Here is a 20731-nt window from a genome sequence, read left to right on the forward strand (position 1 = left end):
TCTTGTCCTCAGGGATAAAATTTTGGATGAAATAACGGAAATATTTACTATTCTGTTTCATTTATTAAACTTGCAAACTGCTGTTTCGGTTAATAACTAATGGCTTTCCTCATTGCATCTATAAAAGAAGCATTATCCATATATATTGGTATTGCATTCATACAAATGAAAATTTTAAAAGATCTACAAACATCAGAAAATATATAAAATAGAAGTATGAAAATTTGAATATTTTTCATCATGTGCATCACGCTGATGAATGGCCCTATTATTGCTATGAGCTGAATATCTCATGGATGTTGATGTTGTCTGGCCAATGTAGTATATATTTTTTTCAAATGGTATTTTTGGTTTTATTCCTTATTTCCTTTCCTCGCAGGGCTATTTTTCCCTATTGGAGCCCTTGGGCTTATAGTATCTTGCTTTTCCAACTAGGGTTGTAGCTTGGCTAGTAATAATAATAAAAATGATAATAATAATAATAATATTCTTTTAAGGGCATCTGTTTCCTGTCACCACAATAATGGGACCTTGTATCAGCATTTCGTTGATGCACATAACAAAAAAACCTCCGTTAAATGACGTAATCGGAAACATAGAAGGTGTTTATGAAGGGAATGACTCTGGAAGACTGGTTCCTGAGAATGCAACAGCCGATGTTAACATTCAAGTTTCCTCAGATTATGTCCTCCCCTCCAACAGAAGGGCATTACGCACCATCCCTATAGAACTTATCTTGAAGCCTTAAGAACTAATATTGTGGGGCTATGTTGGGAATCAAGATTTTCTCTTAAGAACTCCAACTAGAAATTTGAAGGTTTGTTAAATATCCAGAAGTCTTCAGTAGTATTTTGATCAATTTTTTTTTTTTTTTTTTTTTTTTTTTTTTTTTTTTTTTTTTTTTTTTTTGCAAAATATCCAATTTTTATGTGTAAAAACACAAAAATTCATCAAAATACTACTGCAGACTTCTGGATCTTTAAGAAAGCTTCAAATTTCCAGTTGGAGTTCTAAAGAAAAAATCTTTATTCTCAACATAGTCCCACAATATCATTTCTAAAGGCTTCAAGAATTTCTAATTGTTTGTAGTTTTTTAACTTTTGTATGAATGGTCTGCCATTATATAAAGGTATTGATTTCTTTGTAGAGATGCCCTTACAAGAGCCCTTAATTATTGGTCGAAAAGGCTATCGGCAAGAGTTTATTAAATGGAGAAGCACAGTAATAAATTCCATCTTTTCCTTCAAAAGTTGATGCCATAAATTAATCACCAATCATATATATTCTCTCATCGACTAAATATTAGAATTAATCCCGTAAAAAAAAAAAAAAAAAAAACATTGGTATTAAAATTGGTTAAAACTAGAAAATTCCCTTCCCCAAAAAAATGTTGTTCTCTGTCATCTTTTCAGTCGATATAGATGGGTAAGTTCGCGCTTGTTAATAATAATAATGGAAATAATAATCATGATAATATAGATAGTGATAGTGTTATAATTATTATCATTGTTATTACTATTATTACTATTAAACATTTACTTACAGCCTAGCAGAATACCTCCAATTTATATTCTTGTGACACCACCCCAACGAATAGGAATAGAAAAATTATTGACTAATTGGTTTAAATTTAGGCGCTGCATGGGTGAAATATATTAGAGAATATGCCTTCACTGGTCACCTCTAATTGGTGCATTATTCTCTAACTGTTATATTCGATTATCAAATTACGAAACAGTCTAATTGATAATATTTACGTTATCATGCAATTTTATTCTTCAAACGTACCTGACGCAGAGATGACGAACAAAATACACATAAAAGGCGACTAGTCAGTCATATTGACTATCGAACCTCTCTGGGAACAATAAGGTGTTTTGTATCCACTTCAAAAGAACGGGCTTTTTGCCAGTGAAGCCCTGAAAAATACGTGCGCAAAAGCGTGCCATTCAACAAAGGCCATCTTAAAATGATGATTTGAAGCAAGCGCAGAAATTTAAATATAAAAGCTACTAGTGACTTGCTGCAAATATTTGGGAATACAAGGACCATTAAAAAATAGATTTTTTTTCTATCTTCCTTTTCACCTGTTCACGCATGATTTTTTTTATTGACCACAATACCTTTATAAAGTAGGCTATTTTATTAATTTCTGAATACATACAAGAGCAACATTTTTTTGCCTTACGAAAATCGCAAATCTCACATTGAAATCTATAATGTATTCACATTTTTCCATTATGGGCACCAGCCACTTGTTGAGATACTACCGCAAGAGTTCTTGGGTCCTTTAACTGGCCAGACAGTACTATGTTGGATTTCTTACTTTGCCTACACATACACCGAGTAGTCTGGTCTATTCCTCATACACCTGACAACACTGAGATTACCAAACATTTCTTCTTCCCTCAAGGGGGTTAACTACTGCACTGTAATTGTTCAGTTCGTAAGGGTACAAGAGATTTTTAGCTATGGTTAGCTACTCTTCTAGAACAAGGGCAAAATCAAACCATTGTTTTACAGTCTTGGGTAGTGCCATAGCCTTTATACCATGGTCTTCCACTGTCTTGAGGTGGAGTTCTCTTGCTGGAGGGTAAACTCGGGAACACTATTCTCTCTTATTTGTCTTCCTCTTGTTTATTGAATATTTTATTGTTTATATGTGAGACATTGATTTTAATGTTGTTACTGTTCTTAGAATATTTTATTTTAATTATTCATTACTTCTCTTGTAGTTTATTTCCTTATTTCCTTTCCTCCCTGGGATGTTTTTCCCTGTTGGAGCCCTCGGGTTTATAGCATCCTGCTTTTCTAACTAGGGTTGTAGCTTAGTTAATAATAATAATAATATAGTAATAATGAAATGTTTGGTTTTATTATATGCATATATCCAAAAATCATTATAAGAGTTAATGCACATGAACTTACATAGTAGATTGCATCGGCCCTAACTCTTGTAGATGCTATGAACGTATATCTTTTAATGAATTTTCAGCTTCCTAATCTAGGTCCAATAGTATTTGAAAAAGCAAAGAGACTTTTCCCTAAAAACTCTCGTTGGTAACGGAGAGGGTCTTTACGTAACATATGCAATTTTGTAATTCGTTTATGTAGTAAAATTTGTGTTCAGGCGGATTTGTGAATTAGCACTTTATTACTAAAAGCTCTTACGCAAATTAATATTATTCTTTAGGTTGGTTGTAGAGGATATTCGGAATGATTTCATTTGGAGAACTTTTGTAAGATTTGTTTGAGCCCAAAAGCTTTAGGAAGGTAGGTTATCCATAACCTATGACGTAGGAAGATATTATATGATCCTTTACTTTTATGGTTACGTCAGATTGGACAAAATACTCTATCTGCAGTTTAATAACTTTCTTACGAATGAACCGTACTTCTCACAGCCATTCTTTGATCAAGCTTGACACCCTTCAAAAAGAATAAGAAAGAAGGAAGGAGGCAATTAACTGATACTATCTTAACCTTATTTGAGATCGAGTGATTTATAAAAGGAAAAACTTCATCAATATCGTTAAACTTTTCCTTATGAAGACGTTTGCTAACCTGTCAGCTGTATGAGAAGGGTAATTCTTTTGATCTGGCAGGTGCTTCAATACTCTTTTATGTAATATATATATATATGTATATAAATATATATATATATATATATATATATATATATATATATATATATATATATAAATATTTATATGTATATATAATTGTGTATATAACATATATATATATATATGTATATATATATGTGTGTGTGTATATAACATATATATATATATATATATATATATATATATATATATTATATATATATATATATATATATATATATATATATATATATCTATATATATGTATATATATGTGTGTGTATATAACATATATATATAGAGAGAGAGAGAGAGAGAGAGAGAGAGAGAGAGAGAGAGAGAGAGAGAGAGAGAGAGAGAGAGAGAGAGAGAGAGAGAGAGAGTGTGTGTGTGTGTGTGTGTTGACACGTGATGAGCATAAGATATATTATAGCCACGGAAAGAAAAATGAAAAGACTTGATTGGAGTTAGTACTTTCGTCCATTAGGGACTTAAACAGACTCAACAATGAGAATACATATACAAAGACATTATTTATACAGGAGAAGGGGATCCAACAGCTATCCATTTCTTAATAATTCCAGAAAAGTCAGATTATAGATAAAAGGATAACACTGCGTTAATGGTAAACAGACCAGGGCTTAGATTCAAATCTTGACCTTTGGTACAGGAAATTAAAATGGATTAAAAAATATTCCTTTGAGTATAGTCATTTACATGGATTATTTTACTCGTCTTTGACCATCCAATTTTATGACTTGATCCTAACCAGTGGGAGACCAAGGCATTATTAAGAGAACCCCTAGAGACGGTCACCTTATGCTGTTTTAATCTGACTGAAATACCTTTGGATGTTTGGCCGGCATAGAACAAGTTCCAATCTGAACTAGGGAAACGATATACTATATTATCATTTCTAGAACTATTCTTAATCAACATATTTTTAGTGTACAATTATATTTGAATACTACTCTAATATCTAGTTTTTTTTTCAAAAGGGTTATATCATGTAAAAAACAATCATGAAATGGCAAACAAAGCTTATTATTAATTGTTTCCCATTTCTCTAACTGGACACTATAAGATGTTTTCTTAACCTTATTCATACAGTTTTCTAGAAAATATTTGGGATAGCAAAGATTAGTAGCATTTTCTTCAATTTTAGTGAACTCATCCTTTGTGTACTCAATCTAAACAATCAATCTACGTAAAAATCAGCACATTCTTAAACACAATCATACCCAAGTTGAGGTAAACACTAAAGGCGCCAACAAATGTTTGCTTTGAAGGATGAAAATGGAAATCTTATCAGTAATAGAGATGAAGTTATAAAAATTGCATAGGATCTCTATACAATGCTATACAGTGGTGATATAAGAAATAACTTTGCCTATAGAAATAATGAAACACCTTAGCCGGTATCAATGGTAAGAATAGGTGAAGTAAAGAAAGCATTAAAAGGCATGAAAAGAACCAAAGCTGCAGAAGATAGCATAATAATTGATTCAATAATTTCTGGAGGAGGTTTCGTAGTAGTAGAACTGGATGAACTTTACACCATGTGTCTACAAGAATGTGCTATACCTACAGCTTGGGAAAACTTTATCATTATACTAATTCACGAAAAGGGAGACAAAGGACGGGAAAAATTAATTTACTCTCCTTAATATATAAAATATTTACAAAGATCATATTAGGCCTGATAGAAAAACAGCTAGACTTTAATCGACCAAGAGAGCAAGCAGGTAGGCTTTAGAAGTAGGCATTCAACAAATGACCATATCCATGCTAATGGAAAAATCAAAAGTATGACAATCAACTATGAATGCCATTTATAGACCATGAGAAAGCTTTTGAGTGTGTCATAACTTCACCAGTAATGAAATCCCTTTTAAGACAAGGAATAGACGCACCTTATGTTAGAACGCTTGAAGATATATATATATATATATATATATATATATATATATATATATATATATATATATATATATATATATACATACAGGAAATGCAGCAATCCTAAAATTACATATAGTAAGAAAATTCTTATTGAGAAAGGAAATATTCACTGAAATTATTGACTGCGTGCCTAAAGTAGTGTTTGAAAATTTAGATTGGTTAAAGGTGATAATTACTCTTAATGGGAATTAATGTTAATGGGGGAATACCTTAACATAGTTTTGCAGATGACATAATTGTGTCTAGTGAATCATGAGAGGAATTGCAAAAGATAATAGAAGATTTGAATAGCAAAAGCAGAAATGTAGGACAGATAATGAAAATGAGTAAAACTAAGACGATGTTTAATGAAAATGCAGACCACAAATAAGAGCTATGGACGAACCTCTGTTAATAAATATACGTACATAGGTCAGGTATTAAGTGTCTCCCCAAGACAAGCGACCGAAATTAAAAGGATAAGCTTGGGATGGAGATCTTTTAGTAAATGAGATTATGAAGTGTTAAATGCCACGTTCTTTAAAAAAGAAAATTATTCATTGAGGTGGTCCTATCAGTTATAATTTAAAAATCAGAAAAATTGAAGCCTTACTAAAGTCTTAGAACATAAGTTAGTTACAGCACAAAGATGGAAATAACATTAAAAGACAGAAAGAGAGCAACATGGAGACGAGAGCAAACGAAACTAGAGTATATTCTAACATGTAAGATAAAGAAATGGACATGGGAAGGACATATAATGAGAATGACAGATAATAGATGGCCATCAAGAATAATAAAATGGGTCCCTAGAGATTACAATAGAAGCAAAGGAATGAAGAGAAGACGATGGATTGACGAACTAAGAAATTTTGTGGGTGAGGACTGGTATACTGTAGAAAGACAATAAACTGAGGCAAGTCGAAGTACTTGTCAAAGGCCTTAGTTCTACACTGTATTGATAACGACTGATGATTATATATATATATATATATATATATATATATATATATATATATATATATATATATATATATATATATATATATATTACAGTTGTTATTGGGCGACGTTGTAGGTAACTAATACCCACAGATGACAAAAATGTTCTACTTGAAATCGAAGGGTATTTGAAGTTCTGCAGAATTAATTAATTAATTTCTGGGAATGTGAAGTCTTTCAATAGCAGTACCGTCATATAAAATTTTATATATATATTTATATTATATATATGTATATATATAAATATGTATATATATATATATATATATATATATGTGTGTATATATATATATAGCCTATATATATATATATATATATATATATATATATATATATATATATATATATATATATACCAGTGAATAATTATGTGTGCAGAATTTAGCATTTGATTATTTTAGTTCAGAATGTATATTTACATATCTCTAATAGTTATTTTTTAAAACCAATGGCGTTATTGTAACTACAGATTTAGATGATGAGCTTGTAGTTTAACAAACATTTGAAATAAATATGTTTATTACTATATTATGGTCATTTTGAGGCTGGTGTAGCTTTTGATTAACTCTGTGGTCCAAAATGTTCAAATCCTGTAATAGCAAAATTTAAAGACTTGCTCAATCTTACTTGGGAAACTATCAAATATGTCTACCTTTTTTATATGAATAGCAGTACCTGGTATTTAGACCTGTAACTGTTACTAGTGTTGGTTGGCGGATGATATGTCGTTAATTGTAAGACATACCATTTACTTGACAGCATATGGCTTTAAGAAATCCATTATCCTCTAAGTATATCCAGCTGTCGGTCTAAGACTATACTTATTTTAGAATCATCTTCATTATACCTAGAGATCCTCTCTCTCTCTCTCTCTCTCTCTCTCTCTCTCTCTCTCTCTCTCTCTCTCTCTCTCTCTCTCTCTCTCTCAGGTCATAAACTCCCAAGCCTTTTGCTAACGACCTGCCTCCCCTGCAGCGTAAGTCTTGCTTCTGGCGGGGCTGGCTGTTTAATTAATATGCTGTTACCACTTGTTCCAAAACGATGAACCCTAGTTATCTACATTTCCTCCGGGTCCCTCGAGTTCCAAGAGTTCCGTCCAGTTTTAGCCGTGTAGGTAAATGGCCGGCAATTACACAAGCGATTTGTTGTCGCTTGCCACTGTCCTGTTGCATTGATTATACTGAATGTGTTGCCTGTTTGATTCTTTTTCGGAGACTACTAACCAATTCCATACACGTCGTAAATGGTATTGGATTAGACTCAAAATAATGGAGATATGCTTTGTACATGAATGAATCTCTTTGTAAAGGAAATATTTATTTAAATGTTACTGTTCTTAAAATAATTTATTTTCTATTGTTTATAAAGGAAATATTTATTTTAATGTTACTGTTCTTAAAATAATTTATTTTCTCTTGTTTATAAAGGAAATATTTATTTTAATGCTACTGTTATTGAAATATTTCATTTTTCAATGTTTCCTTTCTTATTGATTCCATCTGGTGAATCGTCATTCTTATTTTTGGGGACCTTGCTATTAAAATGAAGTCAATTTTTCCGAGGAGTGAGTATATGCTAAATAAAGATTAAGATTAATGGAATGAGGAGAAAAGGACAATGAATGAAATAATGAACCCTCTTAAATATTTAGATAATTTCAGTACGGCTAATTCTCACACAGTCCAACCCAAAAACAGTGTGAAACATAATTGAAGATTATATGATATCATTATTCCTTATAATGCATCGCCGACTTCGACAGTGACAAAAGATTTTGGTTTGTATTTTCACTAAGGAAATAATTTTGGGATGTAAGCTGCATTACTGTTAAGACAGCAATTCCATAAAATATTTTGATTTCTCTGTATGAGTGTAAATTTTGTGATCTACCTGAACGTAATGATAAATTATATTTGGGGATAGGTGGATCCACATGCTTGTTTTCCTGTTAACACCAACCTTTTGCATAATACTCAACTTTAGAGTAAAAGATTTTATGTTCCGCATACATGCGAAATGTGTTAAATATAGAGGGAAAAATTATTGCCAGTTTAGACTCCATATGAATGGCATGAAATTCTTACAGTACCGTATGCATTGTAAGCGTCTTACTGTGGTTTTTTTTTTTTTTTTTTTTTTTTTTTTTTTTTTTTTTTTTTTTTTCAACTCCACTAATCAAGATTCAGTGAGATTAATCTAGGATTTGTCTGTGTAATATGAATCTTCTTACTGGGTTGCTGGTTTTGATGTCTTTTTAAAGCATTTATTTCTCTCCATGTGTTGAAAAAACGCAAATAGACAAAGGATATCGAAATGACTAGTCGAAGTCGCACAAAGGTAAAGTTTTTTTTTTTCTAATATTCAGTCAAAAAAAAAAGTATGAGATATCTGTAAATATTTTATAAGGGGAAATTGTCATAGATTTTTTTTTTCCAAAAGTATAGTCTTGTTATTTATCCAAGCTAATGAGCAGCAAAACTTAAATGGAATATGCCAAATGTTTTATCATTATTAACATTGAATAATATTACATACTTTTATGTGATATGATAATGCTTTTGGTGTCATGATAAAAAAAATATTTTTTTGGTTTGTTTTATTTAGGCAAATCAAAACAGCAAAAATATAGATACAAAGAATAGCCAAATACTAGAAAATATATACTCGGCAGTTAAAGAGTATTTGCCAAAAAAGTGACTAAAATATAAGTTTGTTCACGAGCCAAAGCTCCGATAAAATACTTAACTAATGACCCTTATTTTATTGTTATTCATTTGAACTATCTCGTAGAACGTTTTTGAACTACTTACACAAGCAATAATGATAAACAAAGCTGTTTCATAGATCGATCTAAGACAGGAATAGAGATGAGTTTATTTAACACAGATTATTTAGCACCGACTTACATCATACATACGTATATGACAGAGGCATCTTAGATGTTTACTCGCACATTAAAAAAATGACAGAAAATGGGAGGAAGATGGAAAGTTAAAATTTCCATCGCGGCCTCCCCTTTTTTCATCAGAAGAATGTGCCACTTGGCTCTTCCCCTTAATGACGCTTAGATCGGAAGAACATCCCCCTCCCCCTTCCCCTATCCCCTTTCCCCTCTCCCGTTACCCAACGCACCTCTTGAGGTGTCCCGTCTCTCATCTTCTCCACATTGTCGCCCTTATTTCTTTATCGGGTATATGCCTGTTCCCCTTTTCATACGTATTTTTCCTTTCATCAAGTTTGTTTTTCCATAGGGGTGTGCTTTGGATCCAAATATACATAGGTATTTCTTATAAAGAATGCATAGTCCATAGAATTTCTTCATACTGAAACAACATTTATGCAAATTCCAAATTACTTATTATTTACGTATCGTTTTTGGTTTTCATTCATACTTTTAGAAAGGAATCCATTTGTTGAGTTGAGTAACGAGCAGTGCAGGAAATGGTGGTGTTATTGATGAAAAGCAATTTACAGTTCCTCTCATGTTTTGTTAGCTTTTATATTCTGTATGTCAGAAGCCATTCAATGTCTTATTTGAGCAGTTTTCAGTGGAACTACTTGGTTCGTCCTTTAAGTGTTGAATGGAAATATCTCTCTCTCTCTCTCTCTCTCTCTCTCTCTCTCTCTCTCTCTCTCTCTCTCTCTCTCTCATCGTGGTTTTCTTTTATATGATGTATCCCTCCCTCTTTTATCGTGGTTGAGTCGTGATTCTCTCTCTCTCTCTCTCTCTCTCTCTCTCTCTCTCTCTCTCTCTCTCTCTCTCTCTCTCTCTCTCTCTCTCTCTCTCTCTCTCATTTTTATACTTTGACATTATTTCAGCCTTCATAGTGGTAACTTTTTCATTATGAAATATAGCATGTGAACGTATTTCTCATCATATGTATCAACTGATGTCTGTTTTATGAAATGAGGTTCATGATTACCTGTTCTTCTGTCATGGTCCCTAATGGCTTGGCTGTTTTGCGAAACTCCAGTAGTTTGCCCAGGGAGATGGAAAATATAGCGGAGTAAATATTTGCACGAGCCGTTGTGGGTACGATTCTCTCTAAGAATAGCCCTGCACACAGATCTCAGGTCAAAATTTCTACATAATTGTATGCAAGGAAGTACACGCACCCACTTGTCTACATTATGTATATATTTTTATTTTAACATCTAGCGACATTTCCATAAAAGACAAGACTTAAATCACTACCGCTATTCATGTTACAATTGAATTTCTAAGAAACTGTCGTCCAATAAACTTATATGAATCCTACACATAAAGTTCGTTAGCATCGCCTCGAACCACATAATGGCACTCCGTTTTTCATCTCTATATTCAAGTATAGTTTCATTCCTTTAATCCTGAGGCTTCTATTTTCAAATCTCTTTCGTTCCATCCAACTGATACTTTCGTTGTCTCCTGCTTTACTTGCCTATAGTTCCTGTATAACTGAATCCTCTCAAATTTCACTAACCTATCCTTTCACACATGTACACTGCTGTAAAGTTTTAACCCTTTCAAAATATCCACATTTCAAACACTTTCAGTTTTTTATGTGCCACGTATGCTGAATAGAATGTTTACATTTACAGCTTCGGACTTTTTTCCAGGCCTAGCTATTGAACATCCACACTATATTTAGTACGTTTTGCTACCTTCCTTTTTTTCAACTATGCTTTCTCATCTATCATCAACAGATATATATATATATATATATATATATATATATATATATATATATATATATATATATATATATATATTCATTATCCTAACAGCCTTAGTATAATTGATATCTATAATTTCCTGGTTTCTTATCATCTTCGTAACCTTGATCTTGTTCATATTTACCCTTAATTCTCGAATTCCTTCTCTAGTTCCCGAAATTTCACTACATAATCCTCAATGAATTCTATATTACCTTCTAACATCAGACTTTCCAAAATATTCAAAGCTCATTTTCTTATCAAACAACTTAGCTCACACACATACACAGTTTTTGTGTTCGTGTGTTTATGTGTATTACCATAAAGACAACAAACCCATCTTTCTGTCCCATTTTACCCCAAATCAGTGTCTTCCTAACCGAGAAGTTTCGATACATTTCATTTTTATAAGAAAGAAAAATATCACTAAACCACTTGAATTCTGTTCGAAATCTCCTCAACGCCCTACATATTACCATACTATCAATGCCATATTGATTATTTTCTTGTTCATTATATACAATTTAAAACTGTCCCTTTACTTTTAAACATTTCAAACTCTTAATCCACAAACTCTCTTCCTATACATAGCCCAAACTCACTGTATATATATATATATATATATATATATATATATATATATATATATATATATAAACAAATAAATGTAGCCCTTTCTATTTCACTGCAGGACATAGGACTCGAACAAGTCCTTATTCATGTCTGGTTTTTGTCCAGTTTTCATTACCATGTTGGCCAGAGAAGATTGGTGATGGTGGGAGGCGTTAGTTTGATCGCTAACAGTAAACCAACATAGTATGGGTGGCACTGGGTTGTACAGCTTTTCTGATCATGGCACCTTTCACCACATTATGGTATCCCCACTTGGAAAGTAGTATATATATATATTTACAATGCAGATTTCACTGGAAAAGTATGTGGTTTCAAAAGTTGTTGACTTACGGTTCCTAGCAGTTGTTTTTGTGATGGGTTTGTTATCATGTTGCGCCCCCCCCCCCCCCCCCCGCATGTGACCTGCTATAGGTTCAAAGCTTTCATTTAGTTTGGGAATGGCACATTTGAGTTTTAAGAAGCTCTGTTGATCCACCTTGTCGAAAATTAACCCATATCTACTTATTGGTGAGTATAGCATTTTGACTGTGAGCCTAAAAGAGCCATATATAATTTATATATATATATATATATATATATATACATATATATATATATATATATATATATATATATATATATATATATATATATATATATGTACATATATATATACACACATATATATATATATATATATATATATATATATATATATATATATATATATTATATGTATAAATATATATATTTATATTTATAAATATATATTTATATATATAAATATATATTTATATATATAAATATATATTTATATATATATATATATATATATATATATATATATATATATATATATATATTTATATATTAGTGTAATTTTCATATATTCGTTCTACCTCCGCATGTTATCATGCAGGGAAAGTGAGTTATGAGTGAGAGGTTCAAGTCATTCCAGAATCCTCGAGAAACTGGACTTATTGTTTTTCCTTATCGTTGTAGAGCGTGACTGGTGTTGCTGCCTAATTCCCTAAGGATTTTCTTTGTTCTTTTTTTTTTTTTACTTTTTTTCTATCTTCGAAAAATCCTTCCTTTCTTCCGGTCTCCCCCCCCCCCCCTCCATATCCTCTTGGTATCCAGAGGTCCTTAGAGAGAGGATTCCGTCAGATTACGGGGTCAGCCAGCGGGATAGGTATGTGGTTTGGAGGAAGAACTTTCTCGAAAAATCTTCGACGGGGCAGGATGAGTCGGTGGTTCTTGGAGGATGCGTGCCAGAGAATCTGAGTTTGGGCAAGAAATATTTTGGAAGGTTAGAGGAGAAGGATTGTGCCCCGCGGGACGGGTGGGGGATATGCGATATGATTGCTTGGGAAAGACAGACAGCATTCCCATGGTCGCTTCTCATGACCTCTCCACTTTAATGTGACGTCACGTGATCGCTATCTGGCCCAGCCGGATTATCGTCCTTATAGAAGGGCACCTTAAGGGCGGAAGTCATTTGACAAGATTGCAGCGTCGCCCGAAAAGTGCATTATCCTCATCTACGTCCTACTGAAAGGTTTATTGATTTTCTCACTTGTACAAACATAAGAATATGTGTCTAGTGTCTCTCGCCTAAAAGACTGTCAGTCGTGGTTTGAAGTCTTCAAGACGCTCATCTCTCTCTCTCTCTCTCTCTCTCTCTCTCTCTCTCTCTCTCTCTCTCTCTCTCTCTCTCTCTCTCTCTCTCTCTCAAGTCTAAGAGGTGACGCCAAAGTATTAAAACAATGAATTCTTCCATGATCAGATTTCAATCCTCCTTAAGTGCAGTGTTATTGTTCTTTAGGATTTACGCAATTGCATGGCTATTGATTGCAAAATGCAAAAGAAGTGTGACATTCAAATTGCAAAAGAAGTGTAAAGAAGTGTGAAGCTTTTGATTGGATATAATTTTTTTTTTTAGATTTTTTCACGTTATAAACTAACTATGAACTATCAAATGGTTTTTATGTTTATGTTCTGTGTTCAAGACTAAATTTCTACGTCATATCTATAATTCATATTCCTTCAAGTAGTTCAAGTGTTGTCTTTGTGATATCAATATTATAGCCATTTTTTTTTTATATTTATTACCAACCCTTTGAACTAAAACAATACTGAAGTATTTTTCCTACACATTCTGTTGCATCATCAACCTTTTGATCCTCATCTGTCACAAAGATAATGGAGGTTACCCCGCCGATGTTAATGAGATGGAATGCCATTATCATGACAATAGAATTAGACGGTTTCCGAGGGCATTGTAGGTTATAATGATAATGGACGAAATGAAGAGAGTAGTATGTGTTGACTGAATTATGTCGAATAATAGCTCATACGCAACAAAGTATTTTTTATAGTTCTGTATTGCGTTTGTGCCAGATGACTAAAACTTGTACAATTGAACCACCCCAAGAAAAAACTGTCTAGCCTAATTATTCGAGAGTTGCTCAACCTCTTTCCGATGCCAAGTTGAGATATAAGTTAACCCTGTGTCACTAGGTAGTAAAGCTGTAAGAGTGACACACGCATCGGGTTCCTGTTTTGACAGCGCTTGAAATCTTTAGCAAGTGGCATCCTCGGTATTCTGGCACCTGGTGATCATATATGTCGTCGTCTTATTTTCTAATGTCTGAATAAATGCGATTGTGGATCTTTCAACATGATGTGTTGTGCAAGATAACAGGGCTGCTTTGTGAGTCGGATCTTTTGATTGCGATGTTTATTCATTACTTACTATTTCTAATGTGACTTGTTTATTTTAAATACCTGGAGTAAATTCCTGTGTACATGTAAGAGATATTTGTAGCCATTTGCGATTCGGTCTGAATTAAGATGCTATTTTTAATTCAAAGGGATTAAGATTATTCAGTTTGTGCTAATGATGGAAAAAGTAATATTATTACCTCCGCCTACGAAGTTGGGAGGAGATTATGCTTTTCGCTCCTGTTTGTCCGTTTGTCTGATTGTGATCAAGTTCCTGCCGAAATTTTACTCATAGAGTATTGAAAATTTCAGGGATTAATTGTTATGTTGAGACGTGAAAGTTGTTCAATTTTGAAAGTCCTAGGTCAAAGGTCAAGGTCGAGCGAAAGGTAAAAAAATAAGCTGCCGTAGTGGAGTTCTGCATTCAGACTTCTTTTCTAGTTTTCTAATGCTATTTAACTTGCACGATTATCCCAGACACTACAACCTTTGTGTTATCGTAATTTAATGAGATCCAGTTTTTTTTTCTACATCAAAGATGTACATTATTTTGTCATCATCGTATTGGTATATTTATGACAGAAAATATCTTGCTCTCTTGGAATAAAAAAGAAAAAAGAAAAAGGAAAGTACTGCTGTCCACATTCTGTTTTCATAGCCTATTTAGATTGTTTTTATGTTTTTCCATACTCCTCTATGAATTTTTTTGGGAAGGTATTACTAAAACATCTTATGCTTTCCGGTACTAGAAACAAGATGAATTGTTAGATGGATGGATGAGATTGGAAACGCCTTTTAGAATAGTAGCCTTGTAGTATGATTAGATTTTACTCTTATACTCTTCGTGAGGTGAGAAATAGAAATGCTCAGTAGCATACAGAAAGCATGAATGTAATATCTTTTTCGTGAAAAATAATTCCGAAAGATATTTTCGCTCATTACTTTTATTTTCTGGGTGTTAGGATTATTGACACGTTCGCTACTAATTAGTCCTTTATATAGAATAAGATCCATTTATTTAAATTTAGATTCGTATTAACTGCGGCTTATAATTTTTGTCAGGACTGTTGCCCTTACGAAGAAAATATTGATGGACATTTCATATCTCGAGGCGTATCGCGTTGATGATTTTCTTATATGTACATGGGCATATATTTGGATCAAAGTAAACATCATGGATAATGGTACATGAAAGTAAATAGTTAGGCATGCTTAGCCTAGTTATTGTAATGCTCGCTTGGAGGCATTTCAGCCACACTTGGCAGAAAGGGAAGATATCAAATATAGATGTAGCTTGGCTAGTAATAATAGAAGGAAGACCGTCTGTTTGTAAGCTTATTCATTATGTTTTTATTACGATATGACAGTGCCAGAATAATTCACTAGAATTTGGCTTTATATTTGTCATGCTTGCTCTACTAATGAACTCTTTCAAATGATCTTGAGACGTACAGTAGAACATTTCATGAATTTGTTCTATTTTTTCCAGTATTTATTGTATTTTTCCCATGCAGTTTATAAACATCATCCGAGATCAACCAATATTCGATGATCATACGTATAAAGAAGTTAATCGATTATAGTTTTCATTTAGTATAACTTTGGTTATCTGAAAAGCTGCTCATTACAAAGTAGATTATTTCATCAGAAGAGTACTTTCTTTCTTACCGCTTGTTTGAAACTGTTTTATGAATTGTAGTCGATCATAAACAACAATTGAAAGTACGAGTCAACTTTTGCTCGTCTTAACTAAGCGTATTCGCAAATAATCAAGTTTGTCTTACAAGATAGTATTACAAGCGAATATATGTTACTGTCAATCTCGTTATGTTACATGATTTTAAATATCTCCAATTTGACCCCATTGACACATTCCAATGTAAACCACAGGCTTTGTATTGCGGTTTTAGAATCTTCACACAATTGGTTTTATAGGTATATGTGCACCACATGTATTTGCTTGTCCGTTGTTATCATTCTAGTTTACTATTTTAAAAAACAAAAACTTTTATCAATAAACATTTCTTCAGCTAAATCCCATAACCTTTTCTTGTATACGAAGTATTGTTATGCTTCCATGATTCTGTATAGTCGACTCTTACCAACATTATTGCAATGAAACGGTTACTGCTTCCAGTCACTTATTCAGAGCCTTTACCTTTGAAGTCTTAATTAGCCACTCGATTACACTATCACCGTCACAGTATCTCACTTGTAAAATGCCATTAACTCCTACTGTTTTAGTTATATATCCAGCTCTTGGATGCACTTCTGAAATCCCCAATTATTCACATCCACCTTAATTCTCAGATTAACGGTAACTCCTGAAGAAGGAAGAGTTATCTATATGTATATACATGCACTCTGCATATATATATATATATATATATATATATATATATATATATATATGTATGTATATATGTATGTATATATATATATATATATATATATATATATATATATATATATATAGATAGATATATATATAGAGATCGATATTTAAATAGATGATAGATGTATGTATGAATGAGTTCAATTATAATCATGAATTCATGGTAGGCCTTACTGTTTTGTGGGAACCCATTTGGTCAGTACGGTACCTGTTACTGTATTTGTTGAGTCACTTACCTACCTGGAAAGAAGAAAAATATCATTAGTATGCATATTTTTGCTAACCCAACAATCTAGATCTACCCAAACATAAGATTATATAGTCTTTCAAAAATCTTATTCTCGCCCTTCAAAGTATGGAATGAGGCGTGAAAAATCTTAGTCGAGGAAGAAGAAGAAGAGTTATATATTGCTCTGGTCTGTTAATAAGTATTCTAAAATAATGGCAGAAGAATGGCGTGTTATTTTATATGGTTTTACATGACGAGCTATAACGACGATTTTTTTTTTCAGCCAAATTAAGCAGGAAAATAGAATGATTATTTATGAAAGACTTGATCTCGTGATCTTTACTATTTTGAGGAAGAACTTTATAATGTAAAAGTAATTATTAAGCAGGAATAATGTTACAAATGCATATGGGTTATTTTAAAGATCATCTTCGCATCTTGTGGTAGCCTAGTCGAACATAGACTCGTAATCTGTAAGACGTGAGTTTATGCCGTGATAACGGCGCGTTAGTTTTCACTAGTTCTCAAAAACTTATTTTGCTTTTGAGTTAAAAATGGGGCCACTTGGGTGTTTTGTGGCTTCATAGGTCTAGTGGCCAAGCCGTCAGCAGCCATTGTTTGATCCTTCCGTATGTGTAAATGTTGATGTCTATAGCATAATCGTTGAGCTACAGCGCAGCGATCTATACCTTGTATCTACATCTTATGAGTCACCTTTAAACATTTGAAAATTAGTTGTCTTGTCCAGTTCTTGTTTAAAGGTACCATATCTAATACTATAGTCAATTTCTTTTAATGAGGCGCATTTGCACCGACTCGCAGCGGTGCCCTTTTAGTTCGGAAAAAGTTTCCTGATCGATGATTGGTTAGAATTATCTTGTCCAACCAATCAGCGATCAGGAAACTTTTCTGAGCTAAAAGGGCACCGCTGCGAGTCGGTGCAAATCAGCCTCGCTAAAAAGAATTGACTATAGTTACTTCTTTCTCTTTCCAGATGTGTTTAAAGAAGCACCAGAATTTAAACTTGTGTGATTGACCTTGCTTACATGCCACTAACAAAAGCCTTATCATCAATTTCATCCCACGACGTATTATGCATTACGCATCAGTAGTTTTCACAGATATTGCTTGTAATTATTTTAGCAAGCTTTCACTCATACACATTTATTAATCCGATTATTTTTTTACATCATGTGTTTCATCAAAAAAAAATCGTTGCTGAATGGAATTTACTCTTACATAAGTGTCAGTTTTTTTTATCACCTCTCCTTACATCTTTTCAATTCTTTTGACGCCACATATAATTGGTAAACAGTTCAATCAGAATAATTTCAGTATTTTAGTTATCCTCTATTTCATGTTTCAAATTGTCAGCAAGGATTATCTAAAGCAATTGCTCTCAAATTCTGATCTTCACATCTGCCTGGTTTCCAAACGTCTGTTTCCGTTCTTTGTTGTCACCGATGATATATATGATCGAGACCAAATGTTTTATATCATCCGTTCACAAGTTCATCTTTATTTTACAACTCTGCACATTCACTCGGTAATCAAATATTACATTTTGCCATTACTCGCGCCATAGACACATTGCTAAGTTTTTGTGATAGCATTTCCTCTTCTCGAAAAGGTAAAGGTAAAGGTGCCTGGTTTCAGTTCCAGTTTCATCAGAATAGAAGCTCACCAGAACGTCAGCCGAGCAAACCCAACCCCTTACTATGATGCCCACCCCCGCAGTGGCCTCCCTAGTAAACAGCTTAAATTTACGGTCCCGGTCGGAGATCGATCTGCTGTCATGCGAATGCTAGGCGAACTCGTTACCACTGTACTAGCCAGGAGGCCAGATTATTTCACTATCGACACCAAGATATTAATCACTATGAAGAAAATGCCACCCAGAGTTGAGACTTTTCTTAGTTCTACGCATGCCAAAAAATTTGTCTTTGTAAAGTTTGTTTTATAGAGTGCCCTCCTTTCCACATCCCTCACTGATTGTCTCTTATTAATCTCCTGTTACCTGTCATTCTTTTTCAATTACAAGTGCCACGTATGCGATTGTAATTTCCTAATTATAGTGACAGTTTTTCGTATCTATCTTTCTGAATAACCTTTCTCATTAGCAACTAAATTACACTACTCCACCACTGAAACGTACCATCTAAAACTTAATGCAGTCAGCTTTTCACATCTCCTTTTGCCTGACTTCCTTACATCTCGACGATTCTCAGATTTCCATTAGTCCTATCAGGGAACACCCGAGGCTCAAAATAGTCATTTATCCAAAAATTTATATAATTTGCTTACAAGTCTCCAGGCCTGTCTTTTATTTTAACGTTGGTTCGCTCATTACCCATTCTGCCCGCTCGCATTTCTTTCCTGAGCAGTCTTTCTTCTCAGATTTACTGTTAATATTATCTCTCAAGAATTCATTAACTTTTGATTTTATCTCCCTTCCTTCTTTAATTTCTTAATAATGGTGGTAAACTAGACAGAATTCGAGGAAACACCAGAGAAGCGCAGATATACAGGTTAATATCTCAGACCCGTGCAATATCGGGATGTCTGTCTTGACAGCCAACTAGATTAATAAAGCAGGATGCTGAGAGAGAGAGAGAGAGAGAGAGAGAGAGAGAGAGAGAGAGAGAGAGAGAGAGAGAGAGAGAGAGAATCACACTTAGCTCAGGTGTCATATTATGTGACTTTTTGTGGTTGAACGATTTTGGATTGCGACGGTCTCTATTTGCTTATCCCTCTAAATACTTATCACAAAAAGCAAAACGATATGGTTGCTATGTTGTATTTTGCCATGGAAAATTGGAAAAAAAAGTTTATGAAATGAGTAAACTACTATAGTAGGTCAATTATACTAATTATTGGTGTGTTATATTCATAATATTATGAGTGATTGTACTGCAGGTTAGAACAAAGTAGGTTTATATTTTATGATAATATTTTCCATTTTGCTATTGTTAAGCTGGACTTAATTGCTTATGCTCTACAGAATAAACAAGGATGGTATCCTGGGAAGTATATCGAATACAAAATATTTTAAAGTGATTTTAGCATAACAGATGAAGGAAAAATATTTTCGTAATCGAGTTTAACGGTCAGTTGTAAAGAAATTGGAAAACTAAAATTTTTTCTTTGGTTGACTTCTCTATTCTAAAATAATCTATATACAAATTATGGAAACTTACTTTATCTTTAAGGACATAAAGCACAACTAATATTTACAGCACGATTTTAAAGCCTGTTATTCGTCGTGTGTAGCTGTTGGTTCAATTTTGAATTCCCCTTTTGCTCGACTTATCTCCTTTTGAGGTTTCTCGTCTTTTCTGTAACAGCCGCCAGGTGGAATTCTTGTAGTTTTTTTTTTTTTCTTTTTATGAAGTATCGGTTTTCTTTTGTCTGCTTCTTTTGGATTTAAATGGATTTCCACCACAGGAATTCGTGTCGCTTAAATGTTTAAAATACCAGAATGTCATACCACAATGTCATACACACTTTTTGCAGTCATGCAGAGTAAACGCC

The 20731-nt window shown here is 33.1% G+C and overlaps 1 protein-coding gene across 1 annotated transcript in view; it reads right to left on the reverse strand.

Moving 5' to 3' along the window:
• The window catches only part of LOC137634830 (cGMP-specific 3',5'-cyclic phosphodiesterase-like), a 362765-nt gene that overhangs the window by 258974 nt on the left and 83060 nt on the right, over positions 1 to 20731 (reverse strand).

Source organism: Palaemon carinicauda, chromosome 45 (genome assembly GCF_036898095.1).
Source record: "Palaemon carinicauda isolate YSFRI2023 chromosome 45, ASM3689809v2, whole genome shotgun sequence".
Classification (NCBI taxonomy): Eukaryota; Metazoa; Arthropoda; class Malacostraca; order Decapoda; family Palaemonidae; genus Palaemon; species Palaemon carinicauda.